This window comes from Colius striatus, chromosome 14 (genome assembly GCF_028858725.1).
Source record: "Colius striatus isolate bColStr4 chromosome 14, bColStr4.1.hap1, whole genome shotgun sequence".
NCBI classification, from domain to species: domain Eukaryota; kingdom Metazoa; phylum Chordata; class Aves; order Coliiformes; family Coliidae; genus Colius; species Colius striatus.
Window position 1 is genome coordinate 12,199,531 of NC_084772.1, and position 20,681 is coordinate 12,220,211.

Sequence of the window (20,681 nt, forward strand, 5' to 3'; positions counted from 1 at the left end):
TGGGAGTTGTTCTGGGCAGGAGCATTTCTGTTGAAAGGAGGTGAGTGTCATCAGTGTGTAACATCTCTGAATCAGTGGTACATCGGTGTACAGATACGATGTAACACACCGCAGCATCTCCTTCAGCAGGACCTGTCTTCTGATTACGATACATATCTATGTTAAAAATAGACTGTTCTATTCTTGTGGTACTTACTGTGGTATTTTGAAGAAGTTATGACAATGGAGAGGCTGAACGCTGAGTTTTGTAAGTGACTGGGAGAGTTCCTATTAAGTTGAACACTTTAAGTTTACTTTGATTCAATTGAGTAATGACTGGTGTTTTCAGAATTCCAAAAGATAAATCTATTTTATCTGTGGTGTAAGCCTAACAATACATATATTAGAAGATGACACACTACTTGGCCCATAACAGTGCACTTAGATAATGAGCCATATGTATTTCAGCTATTGTTTTAAAAATTATCTTCCTATTTGACTTGCGTTGCTAAAGTCTTTGTGAGGAAGGATTTGAATGAGCAGAATATGGCAGAACATGGCAGAAGATGGAAGTGACAAGGCAAAGACTACAAAAGTTGTACAACTCATTTAGTTGATTCAGAAGTTTGTGTTCTTAAACAGAAGTGAAGCATGAAATGAGAAGTCTGGCATTCTGTGTTAAAGTACTTGTAAGATATCTCAAGATCACATTCTTCCAAGTGAGACAAATGCAAAAGTTTCAGCTAGCTCAATGTTAAAGTAGAGGTCCTCTCTGGTTTCTGGGAATATCAAAAGTCCTGTTGTACTTTCCCTGAATGGCAGGTTTGCCTTGCTGCAAACGGCCAAGAGCTTTTGTCCCCACCTACTGACTCCTGGGAAAGTGAGTTCTTGACCCAGGACTCTAGAGTTTTCAGGATTTCTTTAGTATTCTTTGTATAAAGCTTTCAAACTGCTCTGGATGAAAAGTATTATGCAAATACAAAAGATTAATAATTAAGATTGTGTTAATGTGTAGTAATTGTGCATAATGCTGTGTACCACAGGAATCCCTCTTATGGGATGTCTGACAGGTCTATCTTTCTTTAAAGATATGGGTTAATTATGAGATGCATAACCATAACTGCAGTTATCACAGGATAGGCAATCCTATTGACATGCATTAAAAATGATTTAATGAATCACAATGACTTTTAACTTATTTAAGCTACTATGAAGACTCAATGCAAATCTGGTGTTTAATAAGTTTGTACTTCCCGTGAGTCACCACAGAAGTAACATGAATATAATATATTCCAAAGGACTCAAACCATTCCTCAGCTATGTGGTTGTATTATCCTGCTAATAATGTGCTGTTAGACAACTCTGTGATATATTTCAAGGTGGGACATTAAAACATATTTAGGATAAATAAGTAGAAAAATCCCAATTTTCTACTGGTGGTGTAAAGCAGGAAGAGATGGTTTGATGCAATGCATGAGATATAGACTTTGTATTTGCTGTATTCTGTAACACAAATGACTTGAAATCCTGAAGGCATTATAAAGTTTATTTTGCACAAAAAAGCTCTTTTGTGTTAAAGACTTAAAACCCCACACTCTCATGCAGCCAATCTTGATCTACCCAGGCTGCTCATGTGAATAAGACTGAACAGGGTTGTGTCCTCACATGTTCCTCTGTCCCTTAATTGAAGTGTTCTTGAATATTAGATAGAGAACTGTAATTTCCTACTGAGGGTCACGAGTCACTCAATGTAACCTTTGTGTACTTTGTAGGGAAACTAACATATATTAAAAAAAAAAAAATCAAAAGAACTCCTGTAAGTCAGTGTGTCTCAGGGTTGAAGTGTTAGACATATTAGGTGTGCTGCTCTTATCATCCTTAGGAACTCAAAAAGTGGGCTGAAAAATGTAAAGAAGATTCTGAAATTAACCAACTAAAGTGTTTTCCAAGTGATATTTCACTGTCGAGTCTCTGAATAGTTCTACTATTACAATTACTTAGACTGGATGAGTTTGAACTTACATACGGGTGAGGAATGAGATGAGTAAATGAAATCATGCTTGTATCTGTGTAGCTAGTTTTGGCTTATTTTGTAAAAGAGAACTGCATATTTTAAATACACAGTTGTGAGGGAATAACTGAGTGGTGCTGAAGAACCTGCTTAACTGAAGGGTGTGCTCACAACTTGAACAGGGCTTATGCAGATACGTTCAGATCTGGTTCAGGATCAAAGCAAACTCTGGTAAACCCAGAACATACAAAGTGAAATGAGGGAGGACAAGAGAATGTTGCCAAGAGAGAAAATTCTGGCAATTCTGAAACTTAAACGTAGGTGGAAGATGGTAGATAAGAAGGTGTGGTAGAAATCAGTTGAAGTCCTCCTACTCCTGTAAGACATTGGATGAAATCATGTGTCATGTACTCTGGAGGTTTGTGTGCCAGAAAGAATAAGGTGGGGTTAGCTCTTCCTCTTTATATTTTATTTTTCCTTTTTCAGCTTTCTTGTCTTTGATTTTGACTGCTCTTTGCAGCTTCCTCCCTGCTGATGCCCAAATTCTCCTGAAACTTTCAGTGTCTCAGAGCCAAAAGACCACTGTTTCTGTTATCTACTTTTTGGATCTGTGCAAGAAATATAGTTTTGGCTTGGTCACCAGGCTAAACAACAACAATAATAATATTTAAAAAAAAATAATCTGCAAACCTTTAAATCACATATTTTCTTTATCAAATCAAAAGCCACATGAATTGATGCAATTTGTCAGGTGCGATTCTCCTTTTGTTTCAAACATTTAAAAAAAGAGTTTATTTGTAAGCATTTTTTATGCAATTGCCCAGCATTTAAAGAAGTTGCTCTGAATTGCAGATGTTTCATTTGCATTCTGCCTGAGATTATTGGAAGCAATATCTTCTAAGAGAGCATGCAGCTGCCCATGGTGGGATGTAGTATGGGATTTCTTGATTGTTCTCAGTCTGTCCTTTGATTGCTGTTCCACTCTGCAGAAGTTCTTAAATACTCACTCCATGGCAACTTCAACCTTTTCATCCATCTTATCAACAACCAGATAATGGAGTAATTTTGTCCTTGCTCCCTCATCCTTCACACATGCTGAATAAAAGTATTTCATACAGAGTGAGATAGCATTAACATATGAGAGACTGCTCCCTTCCTCCCTCCTTGCTCTGTACGCACCTCTGGATGCCCTAGGGCAAGGCACTTCCAGAAATGTTGGTTCAGCCAGAAAATGCAACTGATCCCACACAGCATAAGTGTGCTGACAGCCAAGCTTTTGTTGATAGGGGGTTGACACTACCACTTCCTCAGTCACTTTTGTGAATCTGCTACCCCTCTCCCCCTGCTAATTCTCTCCAGATGAAACCAGTTAACAACTTAACAGTTTCGGGATGACTAAAGCAGCATTTCCCAGTAAATTCACCTTCCTCCACTCTGCTGCTGACCTTGCTCCTTTGTGGCATTCTTGTTTCTTTAGCAAATCTCTCCGTTTTTTCTTCTTCCTCTTTATAATCCCTTTTCCTGGCTACTTTCTTCCCCACTTGTGTGCTCTATTGACTTGCCTGGTCTACTCCTTTCCAGTGTGACTGATCTTTTCTGATTTCAACTAGGACACACAGCTCTTCAGGGTTGAGCCCTAATACCTGAGATATCTCTGAATGAATGCCTTTAGTGACATGAAACCTTCTGTGGCATCTACATAGCAGTTAAATTCACCTGGGAAGAACATTTTCTTTCATGATGGCACTGTTTCGCATTTAGCTGACATGATATCTGCCTGGCTCTGTGATGACAGTGTAATACTAGCATCCACAGTGGATCTGTGGTGTTGAACTTAGACATTGATTGTGCAGGGAAGATGCAGCTTAACATTTAATTCCTTCCATTGTCTTCTCCAGAGTAGTTAAGGGCAATACTCTCAAAACAATTTCAGTATATTAATAAGAACAAACAATGGTACCATAAGATCACCTTCCCTTTCAACACTGGGTGTTCAGGTTGCCCAGACCTATCTCTGCTTCAGGTGTTTTATGGTGAAAAGTTATCCTCAAGCTGGCAAAGTAACAAATATTAGTGCAATCCCCCGACGTAACTAATTCTTAGGTTCACTTCAGCAAGGAAACGGCTAACAGTGTAGTCTGAGCTTGCTCTGGTGCTGAGCTGTTGCAGCCTCTGGGTCATCTAAGGTCATGCTGGTGTATGCAGAACATCTTGTGACAGCACAGTGAATGAAGGATGCATATAAAGTAGACTTAAAAGATACATTAAAAAAATATGTTTTCTCTCTGTTCATTCCCTACACACATTGAGGAACATGCAGCTCTGCAGTGTGTTCAGGTGCTGCAGTCATGAGCAATGAGATAGCACCAGATGGCAATGCAAAGACTGAGGCTTTCCAATTATTTTCTGAATTATCTTTAAAATGTTGTTTTACAATCAGTTCTAGATTTGGGCTTTGGAGATCAAGAGTAAAACATATCTATTTTAAGCTTACAGTTACTATGTGATTTTGGAAAAAAAAAGTAAATGATCTTTTTGAAAATGTTCTTTAATCTGTGCCAGCAGTAAGGGATCAATACCAAGCTGTACCAAGGAAAAAGAATAAATATCTTGCTATTGATGTATAAGCTGATCTTGCAGTGATACCTTCCTATCTAAAGCACCTTTAACATCTAGTTAAAGGTGAACAAGCAGAGCTCAGATCTGCTACAGTTATTTTATCCATTTCATTAACTCCTGGAGGCTAGGATTGTTTTTTCTTTTGTATTTGAACAGAGCCCAAATCGATAGAGTTTCATAGTAAGTGCTATCAGAATACGAACATGAATTAATAGCATTAGGAATTTGACTTTTTTAGCTTTCTAGGTACCCTAACCACCAATTCATTTTGAAGGAGATAATGAACTCGAGGCGAGAATTTTACTGAATAACAGATTTCTTTTTATTCCCTTGACATTGCATCTAGGCTTTCTGAGTCTTAGAGATCTGAAAGCTTAAGTTTTATTGTCTAGCAGAATACTATTAGATTTAAAACATTTTACACAGCTTCACTTCTATATGGCATTGAGTGGACTGGAATCTTAAAACATATATAAATGAGCACAGTTTTTGGGGAAGCAGATTTGGGATGCACTTTTGTTCTGGCAAAAATAAGTGTGTTCTCTTTTCACATACACCATGCGTAAATCATAGATGTGTCTTAAACAGGTAAAAACCAGGACAGATTGTAAATACAAGAACAGAACACACAGAATGAGCTAGTTTTAGTTTTGCACAACTAAAATAATGACATGAAATTATCTATCAGTCTATGATTACTACAAACAAGGGAAGGAGATTGTTTATCTACTTGTTTCTACAATGAAATGTGAATGCTATGCAGCTGGCTACTCTGTTAATAGCCTTGAAATCACTTTTAGTTGGTAATTTACTAAGGGAACCTATTCTTGTTTAAAATTTCAGCTTCTTTTCTTGCTTAAAATCACAAATATCTCTGATCAAATTTATTATGTTAATATTTTTTAATTCAACAGGAACAACAACCACAGTAATAACTTGTGTGATTTTTAGTGGCTGCTGCTATCCTTTAAGCTCTCTCTCTCATCCCTGTGCCCTGCCTCTGTCAATGGCCAGAAGCAGATGCTGAGAAAAGAGAGAATGCAGGCAAACACAGGTTCTTTTTCACAAATTAGTGACCCCAAATGAAACAAGTGTAGCGTTAATGAGCTTATTCTGGTTAGCACTCATGGAATTACTCCTGGGATGTTTCTGGTATCCTGATACAATCTGATGGCCGTTAAGAGTTTGCTGCATGGACAGACTTAACAAAGCATATGAAGATACAGATAGAATCATAGTATCATAGAATGGTAGGTGTTGGAAGGGACCTTTAGAGATCATCTAGTCCAACCCCCCTGCAGAAGCAGGTTCACCTAGATCAGGTCTCACAGGAACATGTCCAGGTGGGTCTTGAAGACCTCCAAGGAAGGAGCCTCCACAACCCCTCTGTGCAGCCTGTGCCAGGGCTCCCTCACCTCACAGTGAAACATTTTTTTCTTATATTTAAGTGGAACTTTTTGTGTTCCAGCTTCATCCCATTACCCCTTGTCCTGTTGCTAGCTACAACAGAAAAAACGGATGTTCCCAACTTCCTGACACCCACCCTTTAGATATTTGTAAATGTTAATAAGATCATCCCTCAATCTCTTCTTCTCTAGAGTAAACAGCCCCAGTTCCCGCAGCCTTTCCTTGTATGAAAGATCCTAGCTAGATGCTCATCTCTCTCTTATTTGATTTTTTTTTTTTCACCATTTTAATTCTGCTGCTGAAGGAAAGTGAAAATGGAGGAATTGATTACAGGCAAGTGAAAGTGAATGTATTTGATTGTGCTGAAGGCAAATAGATTTCAGACAGAGTGTTTCTGTAAGCCAGCGCTCACCACGGACCATAGAAGAGTCATCATCCTCTATCTTTTTTTTTCTCCCTTCTCTATGTTAGTTCTGCTTGTCAGTGAAAGAAGGTGGGGGTGGTGGGCTTTTTGATAGATACATTGTAGGCCTTGCTACAATAGGAAGACAGTCAACTGATGTGTGTAATATTTCAGAGCAGGAGTTGCAATCAAACAAAAGATGCGTCATGGTAAGGGGAGCTCTTTGTAAGACTGTCTTTGTTACACCCAGATTTTGAAGTCCTGCAGCTATGAGGCACACTGAGGCCCCGAATCTGTATAGAGACTTCTAACTTGCAGATATGATCTGTTCACTGTCATGGGATTTGCAAGGGAAGAAGCAGAGGATGTCTTGGTCCCATCTTGTACTGAGTATGTGCTGCCAAGGAAAGAATGGAGGACAAGCGTCTCTCTTTTTAAGCCAAGAGATTATGTCCTGGCTATCTGTGTTTAATCAAAGTTCAGCATTGCTTGAAATGGAAAACCCCTCTTTGTGCCAGGGAGATGGTGTCATATCTCCTGGTACATATCTAATCCTACTGCTAGGTCCCTTGGTTTGTGTTTCAAATTGTTAATGAAAGCAAAGCATATTGCAGGCCTATCCAGGGAGTGGCTTAGTTTGTGTAGCTGAAGAACAATCACAAGACAATTTTCTAAAAACAATAGAAGATGAAAGAGGAAGTTTAAACCACTTCCCAGTTGAGAAAACACAATTCTGCTGATTCACATCTGTGCAGAATGATAGGGTTTTTTCTTTTGCCCAGTCGTTCTCAGATTGCCAAGATTATATTAATATGAGAGTGCAATAGGACACTCCCAGATGTAAAGCCCAGTAATCAAACAAAAATTCTTTAACTATAATTATCTCTTCAAATTTCATCTTAGGTTTCAGTTTTTAGCTTCCCTTCCTGCCATATTCTTTACACAAATACCCTGGTGTTATTCAAGGATGCTTGGGCAGAAAAACCACATTTACTGATGCACCACAGATTCTGAAAGGGTGTATCAACAATAGCAAGGATACCATTCATAGTTGAGAAATTCACCCTGTGAAGGATGTGAATGTTTAACTGAAATAACCTATTAGCTAGGTAAACTGAACACTGCCACTGTGAACAAACAGAGGGATGTTGTGGCCTTTAAAAGTTAGCTCTTGAGTCCTTCATAAAAGCAAATCCCGGCCAACCATTGCCCTTTTAACCTGAGGAGACAAGTCACAAAAAGAAAGTTCAAGATGTAACGAAAGCGGCACTTTCTGATACACGCTCCATAAAGGAGGAACTTCAGACATTTTCGCTGTCCGGTTTCATAATACTGAAAAAAATGAGAAAAAAATTTCAAATACATCTGACCCATATAAAGGAACCAAGATGATACATAAGCTTTTCAGTGACATTAATTGACCACTTAAGATGAAATATATATGGCTTGGAAGGAAACACAATCACATACATTGTGATTTGCCTTCATTGCAATCTACAGTAAAAATCCTGTTCATTGTACAGGGCTCTTAGTTTGAATGAAGCTCTTGCTCAGCTCCTGTTACAGCTGGTGCGGTACTGAGAAACAACACAACAGAAACACATACTGTATATCCTGTTTAGCAGGAATGGCAAAAGTCTGACATGTAGTCCTGAGGAGCAACTGAGTTACTTCAGCAATAGTGTTTGTCTCCAAGGAGGACAAAGTACCTCTTGGATTTCTTCCAATTAAGAGACTCTCTTCTCATATAGACACTCTCTTGATCATGTCCCACGTTTTGCACACTCATTTAAGTAGGAGTTAAACCACTTTTCAATAGTTGACAGAACATAACCTCATAATAATGCCTATTTTGCATGGGTCTCCTAATCAGAGTCTAGGACTGATGGCAGAGTTCAGTTACCTGATTTACTGGGTAGTTTTTTGACTTTTCCATAACCATTTTGTGATGTGAGAATGGCTACAGACCTTGATACTGTCTCTAGATGAGTCCTTTTTGTCTCTTATCTGCTTTTGCATTAGGAGAGCTGTATGTAACTTTCTCTCAGCACAGTGAGAACATGGGAAAAGTAGCAGGATGGGCTCCCACCACAGTGCTCAGGGCAACATTAGTGGAACCTAAGAACCAGGCTTCCATCCAAACAAACCAAATGCATAAAGCTTCAAAGTGATTACTGGCTGTCACTAATATTCTAGCTTTAGCTTAATGATTCACCATTTTTCACTAAAAAGTGATTCATTATTCATTGAATGATTCACTGTTTTCACAAATGGATCATGGCAGTAGTAATTTGTTAAAAAACAGTTACTTCAACTTTTAAATTCTTGCTAGAAACGAAAGTTCTTAAAAGACATAATTTTTGAGAGTTTTTCTGTGTGTATTCAAGTTATCAAGTAAATTAGAAAAAGGTCTTAAGCATTTGTTCATCTGCTTCTCATTATTCTGAAAAAATCAGGTTTTATACCTTACTACTCTGTTTCTGTAGCTGTTAGCTTTTAGATAGCTCCACATGCATGTGCTAGTTATCTGCATGGATGTTAATTAGAAGAAATAGTGACCTATCCATTAAGATCTTTTTTTGCATATGTATGTCTCTGCTGTTTTTTAAAACAAGATAGTTGTGAATTAGTTGGAAAGGATTAAAAATTAATACTTCTTCATGTGAAAATCACTTTTAAAACACGAACTTTTTCATCTCTTCCTTTCTGTTTTCTTTTACCATTATACCATGACTGCAGAGATGTAGAATAAAAAGGGAGTAGGAGGGCTCAGATATTAAACAACAGAAAAGTTAAGAATACCAAAGTGATTGATTGGTTTTAAATATTTAAATTGTAAGTAATTTTATTGTTACTCTAAGTAAAATATTCTATTTAAGTTATTTAAATTAACTAATAATTTTTGGTCATTTTTGGAGAAGTCCTTTCTAGTGTGCATATTGTATTTTAAAAGAATTATTTTAACATAGCACTGTTATCAACTTTGCCACCTTTTTGGATAGCATAATTGAACACCAGAACATCTCAAGAATTACTGAAAAATCTACAGAGACTGAAAGATGGGACTGGAATAGTCCTTTCTAAGAAAGACTTTTGAAAGCCATTGTATTGGTTTCCATGGGGACTAGCAACAAAAATATTGGCAACAAACCTATCGGGGGAGTTTATGAGAAACACTTGATATAATGGACATGACTTCCTTTCCTTTTTTTTTTTTTTCCAAATAATTGCAAAATCCAAGCATAAAAATACACATTTCATGAGTGAAAAAGAAAATAAACAGCTTGCATTTATTTTAAGTTACACTTTGACTAAAAAGAGTTCAACAGACACTGCAGGAACTTGAAAGTTTGTAAGGCTGCTACTTTCTGTAGGCTTTTCTTAATATAGCTGTCACAGCTAATATTAATGTTGAGGATAAACATGAATCAGATGATGCAGTAGAGAATACAAGTCTTCACTAACTTGCAGCATTTCATTCAGATTTTTTTTTTTTATTGTATCAATAGGAATTACAGTAAATCTCCAAGATGTGTAATGTTACAACCCTGGAACACTATACAGGCTAGTAAATACTTATACCCAATACTCAAAATAAAAGGCTAATTGTATTATTAGTTACTACTGTATGCTCAGAACAAACTATCTATGTTTAAATGATGCCAGATTCTACAGTATTGTGATGTAAAAAGGGCCTAATTTAAGGTACAGCTGTCACAAGATGAAGATTTGGGAATATGTAATTCTCCGGGAGTTCTGTAGAAGTTGATGGAGCCAATATAATTTCTGGCAACTTGGATTCATCCTGACATAGAAATGATGTCATTAGCTTGAGTCCTGGGGGAGGTTCTGTGCTCCATGCCCTACTATTCCTGAGATTCCTTTACAGATACTGCTTGTGCAGAAAGCCAGAAAAACACAGCTTAGAAAAACCTCTTCTTCCTCCTAAAAGGAGGAAAGTCCTCCTTTTTGCCTCAAAATATGTGTCTCTCTGGGGCTATAGATACATGTCACTGATGATAATATTTTTTAATGCAAAAGGCTATTTGCAGGACCCTTTGAAGGTTTCCAGTATATGTATGTCTTTTCTGCATCTGTTGCTTCATTATCCAGGCATTATTCTTCCTTAACTGAATTCCTACACAATGGTGAGGGCTGCTGCTAGCCCTTACTGTCCCTTTTCCTCTCCAGTGTTTATCAAAGCTAATAAGTCCTGTGCAATTTGAGTTGAAAGGTGGGAAGTGTTTTAGTGACTCAGTTCGTCTCTCACTGCAGCCAAGCTTCATCCAGAATCCAGGAGTGAAAAGTCAACAGTTGTTGATCTTCTCAGGAGGTAGAAAAATCTGCATTTTTTCCTGGGTGAGATGATTGTTCTATGTGTGATGTTTTGCTATTTTAAAAAGAGTATATTTGTATAATCTGTTTCATCTAATGCTAGTGTTAGCCAAAGAGCCCTAATCTAAGTACTAATTTGTGTAGCATTATGGTAGAATATTTTGTTTTATGAGAGTCTTTCAACACATTATCATGAAAATAGTATCTGAAATATGTCATTTATTTTATAGTCAGTGGAATGCTATGTTGTGTGCTTATTATAGAAAAAGTTTTGTCAGTTTGTCTTTGGATTTTTTACAGCTAGATAGGGGGAAACAATTTTGTCAGTGTAAGTCTATGGGCAGATACTCCAGTTTACAATAGGATTTTAATTTCCTTTTATTAAAACTGTTTGGATATGTCTTGACTCATATGAAGGTCTTGCAGACTGATAGATCTAGAGAGCAGAGCAATGCAGACATCGTCCATGACAGTACTCATTCTCTTTGCACCTCACCCATGTTGTGAAAGGCTACCTGTCAATGAGGGACTCTCATACCCATTTAGAATGGAATTCATTCAAACTGACCCCAAAGTCTGTGACTGAATAGTGGCTTTCTGAGAGAGATGATTGGGAGTATCCAAGCTCAGCAGAGATGTTCACAATTTTTTAAGGACCTGAGCAATTGAACTAGAGTAACCTTAGCTCGCTCAACGTTTATACAGCACCAACACCCCTGGAGACAACTCTGTGTGTATCTATGAATATCTACTTATAATAGTAATTTAAAGTCCAAAGCTTTTGAATTTGGATAACGAGATTGTTTTTCTTACACAGCTAGTGAGATACAGTAGTGGATAATCTCTCCTATTATGGCATGGATTCCCGTGCTTGCTCTAAAAGTCTTTGGCAATACTGCTCTTAGAAAGCTCTTACTACCTAATTGGAGTGTCTGAGCTGGAAGGCACTTGAGTTCTCAGTGGAATGAGTGAATTTCTTGCGGAGGTGATTGCAACTTAGAGGTTGAATTGTCCATAAATACATCTCTTTCTTGTCACTGTTTTTAATTTTTTTAAAAATGTCTCTATTGTAGAATGGCTCTCATTTGTAGTGAAAGCAGAGATACAGGAGTTGAAAAGTCTGGGCTTTAATCCTAATGGTTTCCTGTTTGTACAAATCACTTGTCCTTTGTGCATTTCATTTTGCTTTTTGTTTTTGCCTTATTCTCTCATTTATAAGGAGTGCTTGTTTATCTCTGAAGGGTGCTGTTCAAAGTGTGAAGAAATTTCAGTTTCTCAGATGAAAGATCCTATATAATCTTAAAGGACTGCGTTTAGAGATTAATAAAGTCTACAGTTAGACAAGAAAACAACTTTAAACTTTCATATATGCCATTTCATGTAGCTACTGTAATCCCTACATTTAAAGCAAAGGGAACTTCTTAGGTACGTTGCCATTGATTTTTGTCAAATCCCAAATGGTGAGCTATGAACATCTACATTTTCATTATTTTCCTAGCTGCATCTCAGCTTTTTGAGCTTCTGTGGTCTGCAAACTAAAGCTCGAATTCTCTAAATAGAAGTGCTTTGTGTTCCCATGTGATCTGGAAACTGTGACAACTGTGCAATTTTTCAACTTAGTAAAAACACTTGAAACCCTAGTAAAATTTCTTCCTATGATCTCTTCTTTCTGTCCATTTTAGCCTTAGTTCTCAAATTCTGTAATTCCTGCTGTCCTTATATGCACTCTGTCCAGGCTAAATTACTACTCACAGCAATGGTCCTTTTGCTTGCAGAAAGGCTGAGGGACAGTGTCAAAGCCATGAGAGAAGTCTGGTTTGCAATGACATTTTTATAGATCCTGACACTTTGTGACAGCAGGTCACACTGCTTGAGCTCTGCAAATATGTATTCTGCATCCTGTGGTTGTATGGCAATTTAACAGTTGTGGTAAATTTGTCAGTGAGATTGTTGTCATTGCTTAGGTGATATGCTGTATCTCTTCACACCCTAGTTCTTCAGGAACCATAGATTTCCCTTGATTGGGGTTCTAGGACTATGGAGAAAAAGAAGAAAAACGCTGAAGAATGTGCGAGCCCTGGTTTAGATCAGTGCAATGTACATTAACTTGCTGGTGTAATCCAGGAGAGGGAGCTAACTTTCTAGCCATCACAATTGTGCTGGAGGAGGTTTTTTTCACAGCTGATATCCCGTGTCTGCCTGATTATTCACATATGCTATCCCCGAAGGAGAATCGTCTTGGGAGTGCAAAACCACCCTCTCAAAACATTGGTTACCTCTGTTCAGTGCAGTAAATATAATTACATGACATATTTTTGACAGGGGAGTATTTATTGTTAATGTACTTTACTATAATTTAAACTCTGTTGCGTATTGTTTGCTCTCTTTCCCCATTCTTCTGCCTTTCGCCTATTAAGGAATATTAACAGGATCTGAATTTGATAGTTTCTTCATTGTAGTAAATGCTGCTCCCTGTTGTAGTGCGGGAATGCATGGCAGTAACGCTCTGCAGCATGGCAATGCCTGTGTTTGCAAGCTCCAGTGCTTGTTGCTTGCTGCCAGCCTTGGTTACTGTCCCAGGAACACGGTGAAATATGCATGAAACATTTTGCTTACACTAGCCCACTTCAAGTGAAAGAAATGGGAAAGCAGCTTGCAGAGTCCCTCTAAAACAGTCCTACCCTTCACAAAGTCCTTCCTGTAAAGCTGCTGCCTTGCTCAGCTGTCACTGCAGCACCCATTCTGGGCTGACACCGGACAAAGCAAATTCCTATTTGTTGAAATGAGTTACAGAGGAGCACAAAAGAAAGAAGAGAGATGGATGGGCTGGCGTGTTTTATGGGCCCATAGAAGGAAAATGTGCAGGCAGTTGTGCAGAACATCTGCCTAGGGGCTGCCCTGGGGAGTTGTTTTTTCCAGGCATCCCACAGCCACATGTCCCCCAAAAGTGGGAAAGCATGAGGCAGACTATGCTGCCTGCGTATGTTGGGACACTCTGCCAGGTGCTGGCCCAGGCACCCATCTCTGATCTTGGTACCCCAGTCCCCACCCAGGCAAGGAATACCTGCTGAGTCAGCAACCCATAACTGGCTGTTGGAAACTCTTCCTCTCTCTCTTTCCCCTATTGGTCTCTCCCTCTTTTTTTCCCCTCTCTGTGTCTTCTCTCTCACACACAAAAGTTTTAAGCTCTTATTGTTAAACAGAAGACTTTGAAAACCTGCCATGTGTATAATAGAAAAGTTTAGACCCTAGAAATAAAATTGAAAGAAAGTTAAAGCACTGGGCTTTTTTGTGTCTGGTTTACTTGAGGAATTTGATTAATAATAATTAGTTTTAATCTAACCTTGTAATTTCGGATGCTTGAGATTGGAGAAAATTTGGACTGGGAAGAGTAGATCTGAAGCACTGTTTGCTCTCTGCAAAGAGTCCAGCATCTCTGAAGGCATGAACAACTGAGTGCAGAACAGATGGAATCATTTTTCTGTGTTAGTTACTTTAATACAAAGAAAAATGAGAAAATTAATATGAGAAATAAAAAAAATCAATTTACTATGTACTTAAAATGAACAGAACATGAAAGTTCAAGAGAAAAAGAACTTTTTGAGCCTTTGAACATTTTTCACATTTGTTTCACAATAGACTAATGTTAGTAAACAAGTAAAACCAAAGACAAGAGAAATACTCCATGTCATATTATCCAGCAAGAAATTTTGATCCAGTTTCATGAAGATTAAGTAAACACTGTGGGTTTGAATATAGCGGGGTGGTATATTAACACTGAAGTGTGTGTAAGTTAAGTTGCTAACATAACCTTAAGCTATCTGTGGCAGGAAAATGATATGGGGAGCCATCAGTGCTCTTGACATCTTGAAATGGTCTGAGCTATGACATTAGTCTGCTCAAAAATGCTTCCCATGTCACTGGAAAATAGTAATACTTTAATAGTCTTCTTGAAAAATGTATCAGTGAAAAATATCCCTTTAAAACTTAGTGGCATTAATTGCAGCAAGAAGTTTAATGAGCTAATGAGGCCACTTTTCCTGTTAATTATCCACGAAGATTGAGCATTTTTCTCAATTATTTATTTGGAATTATTTATGAATAGGTTGTGCAAGTGTATCTCAACTTTGAGAACTACTTTCCATGACTATTACTTTAGAATTCCCTGTTCACACTCTGCATTTAGTTTGATAAATCATGTAGCTTTGTTTTGCTGCGACTAAATGTCTCCCAAATTTCTAGTTTTCAAGAACGACAGACATAAATTGAAGTAAATACATTTTTCCTGAGTCATCATTTAAATTCCAGAGAGTAACAAACATCTAAATTAGAAGAGCAGAACAAAGAAACAAACCTATTGTGTTTACTATCATGAAGTTTTGTGCAGAGCTGTGGATAGGGGACATACACTGACCCCTATAGCAGGTAGCCTCTGTTGTACCAATCAGAACAATTCCTCCCCCAATTAGAATGTTCTTTGTAATTACTTTATCCCGTGCATCTGTTTCATGAAGCCAACATTGTTACTCTGTTAACTGTTTGTCATGTTATGTTGGAGTTTGTGATAGATGTCTTTGCAGTGGAGCTTTTTTCCAAGTGAGGAATAGTAACAAAACCCAATTATTACAAGAGTGTGACTCTAAGAGATTTAATACTGGAAATTCATGGACACTAGTGCCATTGCAAGACTGCCACTGGCATGTAATACTCCTTGGTTTGAGTGAGGTAGCAGAGTCTGGCTGAGGTTCATTACTCTGTGCTGTCATTCCCCACATGACATTGTGGATACGCTTTCCTACCTGTTTTGAAAATCTGCACCTTAGTGCTTGACAGCAGGTACTGACCAGAATTTATCAGATTTCACTGGCAGTGTCACTACCTCAGTGTTCTGCCCACTGCATAACAGCTATGAGGCTAAATGGATATTTTCTCAATTATTCACAGTCACATAACTGGCCCTTTAAATTAGGCAATAGGATTCCAGACACCAGTTATGGCAAAAACGCACAATGTTCATCTCCATTATCTCTGTTATTTAAGGCTTTCAGAAAACCACTAACCTTAACTCCTACACTCAAACAAGCACACACTAGCACACAGAGTTAAGCCAACTTTTTAACTCCCAGTCATTAAGGATGTCAAAACATTCTGATATATGATATAAACTCATTATGACTGGATTTTGTTTTTATTAATGTAAGGGTTAGGTTGTGAAGAACAGAAGATTTTTTTAAGCCTCTTATTCTTTAGAGACAATATGATTTGGTGGTTTAACATTGTAACTTTTTAAAGGGCTTGTTAAGCCCTCATCAGAGCACATTAAGCACTAACATTTTTAAAGTGCATAATAAGACCTAAACATTTTAATAGCATATTAACTTGTAACATAAACCAAACATAGTCACAGTGTTGTGTTTTTCCTATAACAAGCTCAAACTAGTAACTGATACTTTTGATAACTATTAGAAAGTTGAGATTTTTGGATGTCTTTCCTGTCTAAAAAAAAGAAAAAGAAAAAGCAGGGCATCTGCTGTACAAGAAATTTTGTTTGGAATGAAATTTAAAAATTCCTGCAGAAAAAAATTGCTTTGAGAGTTCCCTTTGCTAAATGTTAACAAATACAATATGACGCTAGAGAAAAGGATTGTTTTCAGTGAAAGGATGTTTTGTACTGGGAAAATAGTTTTGCTTGAGAAGTTTTACTCAGATCAGATAATTTTGGAGTCATCTGTGGACAAGTACTGTGGGATGGGCTTTTACCAGTGATAAAGGTTAAGGGGAAATCTGGGGGGGTATTTTTTCCCAATATCAACTCCTGCATGTGATTCTGGAAAAGAGCTGTGAGTTCATTGATACCAAGGCCCAGCAATTTCCTCTGAGGAGAGGAAAAAAAAAAGGAAAGTACCACGTAGCCTGTGAGCGTCTCTTCTTAATTGGTTTGGAACTTCTTGATGAGTGATTCCAGGCACACCTTCCCTCCAGGGAGCTGAGCGCATCACCTCTGCAACTATCCCAGCCCCTCCCAGGTTATGGCAAGGCATCTGAGCTACCTTTTGGACCTTCATCTTCCCCATGGTACTATGAGGGGAAGCTGTGGCTCAATCATTTCAGCTCAGGTTTGGTTGCAGCTGCCTCTGCTTTCCTATAATGACTGTGACCCCAGTGCTTTCTGTGGTGGTGGCAGGAGGAGGATGACAGTGCCTTTGGAAAGCAATTTATAAAATGAGTTAGGAGTCAGCTGGACGAAGCTGACTCTCAGCTGTCCATGTAGCATGTCACCGATAGTCATCTACATCCTTCCTTCGTGTGAACAGTCACAATGGTGTGGAAATACAGTTGATTTGGTCCGTAAGCTGTTGTATCCATGTAATTGGCTCTATATTGCTGTCCTGTTACCATAAAAGAACAAGGAACCCTAACTCAATGTCCTCAAGATGAACACCTCTGAAGGGTTGTACATTGCTGCTGCTGTCACTTCAGTCCAGACAGAGCTTCTCATTAGCTCCCTGTCTGCAGACAGTGAGCAGGCTGCTTGGAGTGTCTTTCTTTAGGGCATACTGAAATCTCAGTAGCTTTGGCAGATGCAGATCAGCTTCAACCATTCCACAGTGGCTCCATCTTGAGAACTGACTTGTATTTGCTCTTTACTGTAACTAAGACAGGGCAGGTTCTGAAGAAAGACATTTTGTGATATGAGGAGGGTTGCTGAGGGGATAAAAATTCCCTCCAAAGTAAGCACAGGGCCCCACTGAGTGTGCACAGGATGGCCATAATTCCTGTGGGGATTTTTCTTCAGCAGCTGGGGAAAACAGTGTGATGCAACAGCAGCAAGGGGCTCATCTTCAAGGGAACCATGTTCAGGTGAAATGTAGTGTGCAAAGAAACTAAGGGAGTGATGTGGAACTTGCCTTGTTTCTGGGCACTGTTACTCTGATACAAGAATGTTTTTTTCTTTGTTTGTTTATTTATCCCATGTAGTAGTTGGAAGTAGTTGAAACATAAAACCTTATTCTGGAATAAAGGTGACCACAGGGAGGAAGAAGTACTTCTAATGTAACTACAGAGGTTTAACTACAACAATGTAATTGTATCATGTAACAGGGAAAGGGCCTTAGTCAGAGAGACAGCAAATGCTGTAGAATATATCGATAGAAAGAACTCTCTGTAATCTCAGACTAATGATTCCTTCTGTTTAGTAAATAAATGCAGCCAATAAAAGGAAAGGCCTTCATCCTGTAAAATGAGGTGGATAAACCAGGGCTGAGGATGCACTGATGCTGTTGTAGCCCATGATTTGGGGAATGATGCAGAGGATGTTCTTCAGGCCTTTAGCTCTTTGGCAAACAGAACATCAGAGTGGAAGTGAGTTTTGGTTGCGCCTTGTTTGTACATCTAGGAAGATCTGGCTCCATTCTGTTTCTGCCCAAATCCTTTCCTCACACCTGTCAATTTTGCCTGTATTTTAAAACCAATTTTTAAAACTTCCCCAAAAATGAGAGATTAGAGTCTTAGTTTGGCTATGGTTCCCTTGTGAGATTCAAATATTGCAGTTTAGATTAACCTGGAGCTACCAGCCTAGAGTCCCTTGGTGCAAGGTAGATCTTTAATTGGACAGATCAACCTATGCATCTGTTTGCTCCTTCTGCTATCCTGCCAGGGGAGGAGGAAGATGAGCTGGTGTGCTGTAAGGGACTTTGTGCTGCACTGAGCCATTTTTGGCAGAGGGTCACCTATGTTAATGGCACCATGGGAAAGTGCCAGATAGGCAACTTGAGTCATCAAGGATCAACACTGACTGATGGCTAAGGGGAACTGATGAGGGAGTAGCATGTTGATTTCTTAAGTGCCACTTCTCAAGTGTGGCAAAATCTGCACTGTGTGTTATTTGTCACTTTATGCTCTGAAGTAGTGTCAGCGTGGAGCAGGGTCTATTATCTTCATATCTCTGGAAAGGAGCCATGTCATTCCAGAATCACAGAATGGTTGCAGTAGGAAATGATCTGTGGAAGTCACCTTATACAAACACTCAGCTCAAACAGGATGACCTAGAGTTGGTTTCCCAGATGTATTTTTAATATCTCCGAGGACAGAGATTCCGCCACCTCTTTGGGCAACCTGTTACCTTTTATGAAAAACATTCAAGCATACCTCATCCTCTGATGAGAGCTAATGCTCAATACCATACTCAGTAATGCTCAAACCAGCAGCCAGATTTCACCTACTTGCTGTACCTGGTGTCTAGAAGGATGGCGGGCTTCATATCAGCAATGTTCATGTCACCAATGGCAGCATTACAATGCTGAAGCTCAGCTTTCCTCGTATGAACAGTTATTTTAAGGAAAATGTCTGACCTATGTTAGGATGGCATTTGTAGACTTTTTCTTGAGCTCATCAAATACTTGTAGATCATCTCTGTGTTACTGTAGGCCTGCTGTAGGTGACTTACACTGTAGCCAAAACCTTACAGGATTAAGCACACAGGTTGTAGATTCTCTGGCATCTTAACTGAGCATGATACACATATGAACACCAAGCAATTTATCGTACTTAATGGCTCCTGAGAAAATGCATTTTCAATTTAGAAGACAACTTGGGACAGACTATGCAAGGACTGTAATCTATAGAACATGTAGAAGTGTATTTCTTTTAAAGGTGGGAGATGTGGCTGCCTCAGATGGAGGAGACTCAGTTGTGAAGAAATATTTGTGAGTTCCCGGGAAAGATGGATTGGAAAGGGAGAGTGCGAAAGATTAGGAGAATCTCTTTCAAAACCCAGCTGCTTTCTATATAGTATATGCCACACTGAGATGATAACACTTCTAAGCTGCTAAGTGGAGTACCTGGAGCACTTTCAAACTCTGCAAAAGCCATCTAAGTATATTTTTTAAGTGAGCACTATAGGGACTGTGGAACAGTGTTGCACATGATGTATGTACCTGGATTAACTGTACCCTTGAAGATGCACCAATCTTACATGCTCATAGCTCTTTTTATTTCAGTAGGAGTATTTGTGGATGCTGAATGTTCAGTCTGTGTTTTGACAGGTATTGCATCTATCTCATTGCACAGTTGCCTGCAGGTTACAGGTACTGTTTGTAGAATGCAATGGATATATCTAACAAAGAAAGGCTCACACGATCTTCTGCTTTTACTCTGAGCTGACTTGATGTGAGTACAAACACATTAGCACAGCAATAAGCCCAGACTAATATACCTTAGGCTTATCAACTCAGGTTCAAGATTGTGCTGAAGACTATGTAGCTTTGAATGTTCAGATAATGTCTGGCCAGCAAGGAGAACCAGCACAAAATTCTTATGGCTGTTAATCTATGAAGACATCTCCTGATGACAAAACACATTAAGAAACTGGAATAGTGTTATTGAGACAATATTTAGAAGGCTTTTTTTTTTTGTTTAAACTCTAATTATTTTGTCTAAAACTTGAGAATATATTTTAGGATATTTGATCAACTCCAAGAACTGATGAAAAGGGAAAACGTGCAGAGGGGGAAGACATAGAACCAAGGGATTCTCCAGATGTTTGTGAATTTCTCAATTTTGAAAAGATCTGTATAATTGTCTTGCATAAATATCACTAGGAACCCAGTAGTTTTACCTAGCTTGACACAGACTTGAAAACTTTCAGTGGGAGAAATGAAATGGAGTTAGTATTACATTTTAGCAACATGTATGTTTTCAGTTTATTAGTGTAGGCATAAATCACCCTTGGAGAGTTTTTAAATTTGGTAAACAAATCTATTTTTTACAACTATCATTTACAGGGATGAGAGATCCAGCATAAAAAGTGGGAAGAGTGACATGATATTAAATGCTGAAACTTATACAGTAACTTAGCAGTGTATTTTACACCAGGTTAAAGGGTGGGTTTGAATATCTTCCAGTGTGCTTAAATATATAAAGCCTTTT